This window comes from Amia ocellicauda, chromosome 8 (genome assembly GCF_036373705.1).
Source record: "Amia ocellicauda isolate fAmiCal2 chromosome 8, fAmiCal2.hap1, whole genome shotgun sequence".
In the NCBI taxonomy this organism is placed as follows: Eukaryota; Metazoa; Chordata; class Actinopteri; order Amiiformes; family Amiidae; genus Amia; species Amia ocellicauda.
Window position 1 is genome coordinate 25379135 of NC_089857.1, and position 9434 is coordinate 25388568.

Genomic DNA, 9434 nt, shown 5'->3' on the forward strand with positions numbered 1-9434 from the left:
ATCATATGGAAAAATCAAAAAATCATATAACAAAATGGATATATCATATGGCACAAAAATATAAATAACATACCAAAGTGGATATTTCACATAGCAGGAAAAAAAATCGTTTACCAAAGTGGATATATCATATACCAGAAAAAATATTTCACATAGCAGAAAAAAAAGATATACCAAAGTCACGTGGTGTAGATGCTGGGTTGGACATGCACAGTGTGTGCAGTTGATTAGAGACAAGAGTGGATCCTTCACAGGTCACAGGCATGAGAGCCGAGTGAGGGACACATCGATGTGGACACTCATGCGCAGGCATTCATCACGATGAAGCCTAAATTAAAGATTACAGGTGTACACTCTGAGGCTAGTGTATACATTGCTCGCTATTTTTTATTGTATGCTGTACTTTATAATTAATAAGCTATGTTTTTATCATGTTGGTGTTTTCATTATTACCCAAGGTGGCGGACTCAACGTCTCACTCGCAGCGAATTAAAGATGTATGATGGGAAGTCTAGTGCATCAATGTGTTCTTTTCTGTGGAGTAGGGCCAGTCCGTGAGCCATAATACTGACATGCCATTCAATACAGACCAGCTGTGTCAGTGCGTCATTAATCCCATTATCATTGTCCCTTCTACTCTGATACCGTTAAACACAGGGATATATATTCAAACAATGTAATAAAAACAATCTGGACATAAGAAATAACATCCACACATCGGACCCGCAACCCTGAGCTCCAGCTGCTCATTATATGTGATTTATATTTTTGTGCCATATGATATATCCATTTTGGTATATGATATATCCATTTTGGTATATTAATAATTTTTTCTGCTATATGATATATCCACTTTGGTATATGATTTATTTTTTCTGTTAATTTTGAATTGAATGGCCCCTCATACCTGTAAACTTGTCTTTGCACAATTACCATCTGCTATCAAGGTGTGCCTGTTGATCTCTTCCAAAATAAATATTAATACAATAGTCCAAAAAGTGACTTTGCATTTGCATTTCTTATGACAATATAGGTTAATATTGTAGTGTTATTAGTTAATGTATTATAGTAATACTAATGATTATTTTTTAATTCTTCTTTTTCTTTGATTATTGTTAATATTATTATTAACAATAATAAGGAAGGAACAGCAGTAGGGCATGATACGCATTGTCTGAATGTTAAATATAAAAATGTTATGTTGCTAAATGAACTACAACAACATATGAAAACATGCAATACTATGATTTAATTGATAATCACTGAGCCATTGATCTGCACTACTGCAGGTTTAAATTATCTGAGACCTTTCAATGTATTTTAAACATTTAAATATTATAAAAACTGAGAAAAAACAACAACTTTCATATAAAACCAGCCCCTTCAGCAAAATCTGCTATGTTCTCCATTCTTTAAAATTAGATCCTCTGCTGGGTGAAATCCAATGTTATGTGCAGTAGTTGTTATTAATCTAGCACTTTAATGTATAGGTTGTAATAGGTATTGAGTGGCTTACGTACTGTAAACATTGTCTATAATAATTACCTTACCATCCACATCACTACGATGTAAACTTCAAAGACGAGCTCAAGGTGTGTTGACTGCAGATGACTTCATTGTCCAATCAGTACTGAGCCATTGTGCCTACTAGCAAGTGTGTTGTGAAAGACATAACCTTTATTTTTCAGATTTTAAAGTAACAGAATTGAGTTCAGATGCTCTTCTATTGTATTGTTTGTTTTCATGAATTATATGAACAAATAAAAAGGAAAGTCATTTTACTTGAGGAGCTGGAATTTTAATTGACAGTTTAGATTGCAACATTTCATATACAATAATAATAACATTTTTAATATATATATTCACAGTTAGGTCCATAAATATTTGGACAGTGACACCATTTTCATCATTTTGGTTCTGTACGCCACCACAATGGATTTGAAAGGAAACCACCAAGATTTAATTTAAGTGTAGACTTCCATCTTTAATTTGAGGGTTCTTGTCACCAAGAACAAGCAAGAACTAAAGACAGCTGCAGTGCAGGCCTGGCAGAGCATCACCAGGGAAGAAACCCAGCATCTGGTGATGTCTATGGGTTCCAGACATCAGGCAGTCATTGACTGCAAAGGATTTGCAACCAAGTATTGAAACTCACAATTTAATTCATGATTATGTTAGTTAGTCCAAATACTTTTGAGCACCTAAAATTGGTTGGACCACATATCAAAATGTGTGTAATTCCTACACCGTTCACCCAGTTGTAACTACCTTCAAATTAAAGATGAAAGTCTACACATCTTGAGTGTTTCCTTTCAAATCCATTGTGGTGGCGTACAGAGCCAAAATGATGACAATTGTGTCACTGTCCAAATATTTATGGACCTAACTGTGTGTGTGTGTGTATATATATATATACACACACACACAAATAAAACTGTTTGGAGTTAGGTGCAGTCATAGAGTCCACTGAGTTTGATCAAATGTTTTTTGTGTAATATGTATTTTACTGTCTGTTTCTGTATGTATATTGTACATTCACAGCTTGACTCCACATCATCACTCATCCTTTTGGTTGAATACTACCAAGATTCATAATGTGAGATGGTCCTTATTTGTAATTTCACAATCATTGCTTTTATTGTTTGCACATAGATAAGAATATATTAAATTCCCATTTCCTAGAAATTTTAGCATAAACAAAACCTCAAATGTCTTCATGAATTTAAGCTATCAATCCCCTGAGATTAAACTATCAACTGAATAGCAATACTAAACAGCTTTCTCGTGGCAATCAAATGTTTTCCTCTTGCATTAGGATTTAGTGAGGCCCCTTTTAGAAAGGACATAAAATGAAATTTGTAATTGGGAAAATATTTCTTCAAGATGAGCACTGATTATGTATACAGTGAAATACATGCAGTGAAAAGATGAAAACATCACCATTAATTCACAAAGTACAGGAAGAATGAACAATCAAAACAATTGTAGAATTTATAAAACCTTATGTCAGTACGTGGAGAAGCATACAGCATAAATCATTGAAGCGGTCATAAAACATGAGACACATTGTAAAATGAAATGGATAAACTGGAAACACATTTTTTTATTATTGATTATCAGAACTTCAGTGTACCAGAATATGAATCACACAGGTAGTTTGGTGGTATTTGTCTTTTAATATTTCCCCTCGGTGGATAGACTGCAGAGGCCTATAGTTCACATTGTATAAAGAGAAATGGTGTTTAGTTTTTTGGAATTGTTGACTCTGGCTAGTCCAGTCTTTCAGTCAAACTTGTCTCAGGGTTAGAGGAAGTTTAGTGTCTTACCATAGCTATTTAGTGTGATAATGGCGTTTGATAATAGTCAACACAAACACCATTGTCACACTCCATAGCTTTGAAAGACAAGGCTGAGAGACCTGCACAAAACAAGCACAGAGAAAAAAAAAAACTAGTTAGTAGTTACAGCTTATCTCAATTCCGTCAAATAACTAACATGCTGATTAATGTCCTCTTAATGCTTTACAGTTGAAGGCCGCACATTTCTGTATAGGAATAAAAATAGTAATCATGGCATTTTATTTTCTGTCTTTATGTCATTTTAGGCATCCTTATAAGCCTTAAAGAAACACCAACCCTGCATAGATTTTATTAATTGTAATATTAGAAAAAAATTAATTCTCAGAACTAGTGAGATATTTCTTCTGCAGTGTGCTGTATTTCACTGTGCACTAATATGATCCATGTAACAGCAATTCACAGTGCACTCCAATGTATCCATGTTCTGACCATTTATTACTCTTAGATAACTTAAATCTGAAATCAATATCTCAGTTACGTTAATTTCAGTCAGAAATCAATATTAATGAGAAATACTCCCTCAATCTTTAGGCTATGATTAATCTAATACAATTTAAGTTAAATCTGAAAATTAATTAATTAAAATGTTGGAATATAGCAGTAATAAAACTCCAAGTAGTACTGTGAAAAGCCTACCCTTCCCAGTCCAATTATATTATGGTACTTTATTAATCTTGTTCAATTTAAAAAAAGAGTGTGGAGGATGATTTATAAAAATCCTCTCATAAAATAAAGGTGTTGTAAATTTAAAAAATGTTGATATTCAGCACTTCTTTTTCTCTGTTTGGTATTATCAAGAATTGCCACTGTGTTGCTTTTAGATGTAAAGCTTTCTGCGTGGCATGGGGGAAATAGATCCACAAACTCTGCCTTTCACCAGTTATTGATGTAGTTGGAATATTGCTGTTTGTATTACACCTTTGAGGGCTGTGACTAACACTGGGAGGTCTGGTCTGAGAGGCTTATGTAGCAAACCCAGACATTGTATAAGTAAAATGAAAATTCAAATTCCACTGGCATTCTTTAGAAGCGGAAACTCGCAACATTGATGATATAATCAGAGAGACAGCACACTAAAAATAAATTTACCTCTTAATATGAAATGCAGTATGTTGCACAGCTGGGATCAAATACAGAGTATGCCAAAAGTTATGTAATTGATCTTAAGCTCTCATTTTTAGTTTTAGTTCTGTTGATTAATATTGGTTAACAGCCAGTAACATGTTCACACACTCATTCATGTACTTTTCGGAATGTATTCTTGGATGTTCAGAAATAGATATAAATCATAACAATTATATATATATATATATATATATATATATATATATATATATATATATATATATATATATTTTTTTTTTTTTTTTTTTTTTAAGCATAAAAAAACACACAAAATAATCTGCTGTGAGAATGAGGTGATTCTAATATATTCTACTGTTATCTAGCACTACAAGTCCATAAATACTTATTGGAATAGTGTGACAAAAAACATTTATCTTAATAAATGCATTTTAAATGTGTACAATTGATGCCCTTTTATTGACAGAACAAATCTTCAGAAGGTATAGTTCACGTTCATTGAAAGTATACGTTAAACTAAGATTTTAAAAATGTTGTAAGAATATTTGCACTCTAGATTCCTTTCTTCATTTTTGAGTTTGTGGAAAAGTAGTTGCTATTTACACCAAGACAATTAACTTACCGACATTGAGAGAAAACAGATCACTCCCACTTCAGGTTTCTCAGTAAATCTGCCATTCGGAGTCTCTGTGAAGGGACCAGTCCAGTCGCTATTGCTTCCAGTGCAGAGTTCTGTTGAAAATGGGTATTCAAGTCCAGTTTTTGCACTTAGTTTGACCAGGACTACACATAGACAGCCTCTGGTGCTGGCTTTCCCTTCCTCTCCCTTTATGTACTCCTGGGGGTTAAACCAACAGAAAATTCCCTTTTCTGATAAGCGCCAGGAAAGTATTGATCGGTTCTGGCAAGGCTGGGGCAGGGAATTCTAGTCTACTGAACAAAACGAAACAAAACTTAAATTCAAATAAAATAAAATAGCCTAGCTTTGATCAAATGTGTCCGAGAACTGTGCAGTAATGGATCACAAAGCTCTTTTTTTTGCACATTGTTAATCAGTAGTGTATAAGGATAGACTATTTTATTTTTTTACTTTCTTATGTCTTAATTTGTGATCAAAACTAAGATTACTTTGGCTGTTTTTAGTTTTAACCCATTAGTTGTTCCTTTGAATAGGTTGTTACTTCACTCCACTCTTTGTGGCTGTAAGACATGGTTCCAGTAGCTTACATTGTGGGATAACTATGTATTTGTGTATGGATAGTATATATACATATTTGTATGTCATGTATGTCATATTTGTATGTATGTCATACACTTCAGCTGAGTTCTTATGTTAATCACATGTATAAAATGGTTAGGGTTAGGGCAAGTGTGGGTTCATGTGCTCAGCATCAGAACTCAGATGATGTTCATGATGTATTGATGTTTAAATCCTATGTTATTCATATATGAATTCATGAGGAATCACGGTACCTTTTTGTGAAGTGTTACCGAATCTATCAAGAGAATTAAGATACACTACACATACACCGATCAGCCATAACATTATGACCACCTGCCTAATATTGTCTAGGTCCCCCTTTTGCCACCAAAACAGCCCTGACCCATCGAGGCATGGACTCCACTAGACCTCTGAAGGTGTGCTTTGGTATCGGGCACCCTGACTGGTCTGCGGCTACGCAGCCCCATACGCAACAATATGTGATGCACTGTGTGTTCTGACACCTTTCTATCAGAACCAGCATTAACTTTTTTAGCAATTTGAGCTACAGTAGCTCGTCTGTTGGATCGGACCACACAGGCCAGCCTTCGCTCCCCACATGCATGAGTGAGCCTTGGCCGCCCATGACCCATTTTTCCTGCTTCTAACACATCAACTTTGAAGACAAAATGTTCACTTGCTGCCTAATATATCCCACCCACTGACAGGTGCCATGATAACGAGATTATCAGTGTTATTCACTTCACCTGTCAGTGGTCATAATGTTATGGCTGATCGGTGTATTACTGGACACATTCAAGAAGTGATAAACAGAGCAGAATGCTTTATAAAACCAAATGCCTCACATAGAAATACACCCCCCCAACCCCATTGGTTACACCCCAAAAAGTCACACTGACCCACAACACATTTCAGAAACAAGCCATTTTATATTTGCTAACAAGTTACACATGCTATGTATAGTACAGATCAGACTTGTGCTTGAAATCCAAGTATATATATAGTGCCTATAGAAAGTCTACAACCCCTTGAACTTTTTTTACATTTTGTGTCAGTGCAGGTTTGTGCATTTAAATGCAGATTTCTTCCCTTTATCTACACAAAATACTCCACACTGTTAAGGGGAAAAAGTATTTATTGTGATAAAAGTATATATTTAAAATACAAAACTGAAATATAACTGGATAAGTATCCACCGCCTTGAGTTATTAGTTGGTGGAAGCAACTTTGGCAGCAATTACAGCTGTGAGTCTGTTGGGACAGGTCTCTAACAACTTTGCACACCTAGAATTGGAAATATTTGATCATTCTTCTTTACAGTTCTGTTCAACTGTTCAAGCTCTGTCAAGTTCCTTGGGGGAACGTTGATGGACAGCAATCTTCAATCATGCCACAAATATTTGATTGGATTTAGGTCAGGGCTCTGACTGTGCCACTCAAGGACATTTACCTTTTTGTTTCTTAGTCAACTCCGGTGTAGCTTTGGCTGTGTGCTTCAGGTAATTGTTAGGTGAACTTCCATTCCAGTTTCAGCTTTCTTGCAGAGGGCAGTTGGTTTTCCTCAAGGACTTTAGTGTTTAGTGTTTAGTGTTTTGATTTAATCCGGGCCATTGCTGGGTTTCTAAGTTGCTGAGATACTATTGAGCAAATGGGGCTTATCATTCCAATAGTATTCAATTAGCCTATGATCTGCAATGACAAACCATTGGACACCTGTTCTTGTAATGGTCTTGCATTCTTTTTTCAGTTAAGGTGGAGAGTTATCTTGTTTGTATACTTTAATTTTCTTATATTTTATTTTGCTTTGGTTGGAGGTCGCATCATCATATGAGAACATTAACTATCAGATCTTGTGTTCATTAGGCCATTGGGCTTCTGAGAATCTCTTATCTCCTCAAACATGCTGTTTAAACAGATGCCACCATAGCAAATCATTTTCAAAAAAGTTTAAAAGATTAAAACTTATCCTTGTTTACATAAAAACTTATCTTACGTTTACTGTCATGTGGCAACACTACATTGACTGTGCCTACTAAACTGCTGGGTTGAATGGTTGCATTAAAAAAAATCAGTAGACTTTTTATTCACTAGGCCTGGCTTAGGTTGCAAAGTAAATATAGTTTCATGTTTTCAGATTAAACCCTACAAAACATAAGTCCACATCAGCAACAGCATGACACAACTCCCTAATATCAATTTAATGAAGCTTGTTCAGGTGGCAGTCATTGAGCTGCAAATAGGGCAAAGCATTATTTTTGGAACTTTTTGACACTACAAAATGTCAGGAATACATTTAAAAGTGGCATTAGGTATTTATAAACTCAAAGAACCACATTCTCAAAAGACTTACTACTGCACAGTGTTTTCTAATGACAAAAAAAAATCAAAAGGAGTTTTTAGTCTCACATTAAGCTTTCAGGAGCCAATTTAAGGGTCCTTTTAGGCCAATATGCTATTTTTGGATTTTGTAGTGCTAGGAGATTGATTTTCAACTGCTAATAAATTACAGTGAACTAAACATGATGTGAAGTATTTTATGAATATGCCTTTAGAGTTTATTAATCAGTCATTTCAAAACATGTAAAATTGAAATTGTCAGTTAATCTACTATCTGTGAAATATAAATAGAATGATAATATGCAACCAGGAGAGCACAGATTTTGTGATAAAATACTTGCACGTGAAGTGCACGTGTCTAAAGCTGATGGATCTGATCTTAACGTCTGATGTTCTGGTGAACTCAAAAAAAAAAAAAAAACATCCTTTAATATTATAGAATTACTTTAACAATGTCAAAAATTCCATGGAGTTAATATGTGTGTGTAAGAAGTAATTAAAACTTCAATGTTGTAATTGTTTTCAGTACACACCTTTGTTTCTTAATACTGCAGTTGTCTGAAAATAATTTGAAACCTTATTTGGCTATATACTACATGTTGTTGAGTCAAAACAGGCTTTGATAAAAGGTCCCTGTACAACCATGGCATTTTATTTACTTGCCCTTGGAACCGATAACATTCAGATTGCTGGTGTGAATGAACTGCGTTTCTTTCACCGTGTAAGTTTATAAGGGCAGAAAATTATATATTTTGTTGATCTATGTGAATCTCTACAAACCTTCTCCTCCAAAAGTATTTCAGAATGTTTTGGAAACATATTGACATATTTTATATTTATGTAAAAATTGGGCATTTATTCACAAATGGATAAACCTGAATTTGACAAATTGCAATTATCCATAACAACTGTATTTCTTCATTAATTTGCACCTGGACAAGCAATATCTTTGCCTGCTCAGCTCTAGAAAGAGGGTTTATAAAGTTGGGACAAATCAATACTTTTACAGAAATTCACAGATGAGGAATCGGCATAAACATGATTTATGAATATTTTATGAAAATACCAAAGAGACCATGTACTGTTGGTCACATCTTGTTAACAACCAGAGCTAATAAAACTAGTCTTTAATAATCTTTATATTAGTTTCACTCATGCACTCTACTGTGAAGCTGTGAAATCCCTTAACACCACCAAAAATCTGGTTTTGTGTACTAGTGTGTTTCAGGCAATGTTAATCAAACCTAGTTCATACGGAGCCCTGGTATCATCTGTGTTTAATCCCAGTCCAGACATTTAAAATAGTCGAAGGGCTGACAAGAACAAATAGTATGTTATGCATGTGGACAGAAGGGCCATAAGAAACAACAGTGCCACTTGAGGGCTGTTAGTGATGCTAAACTGTGTTTTGTTCCTCAACTTGAAGAGTCACC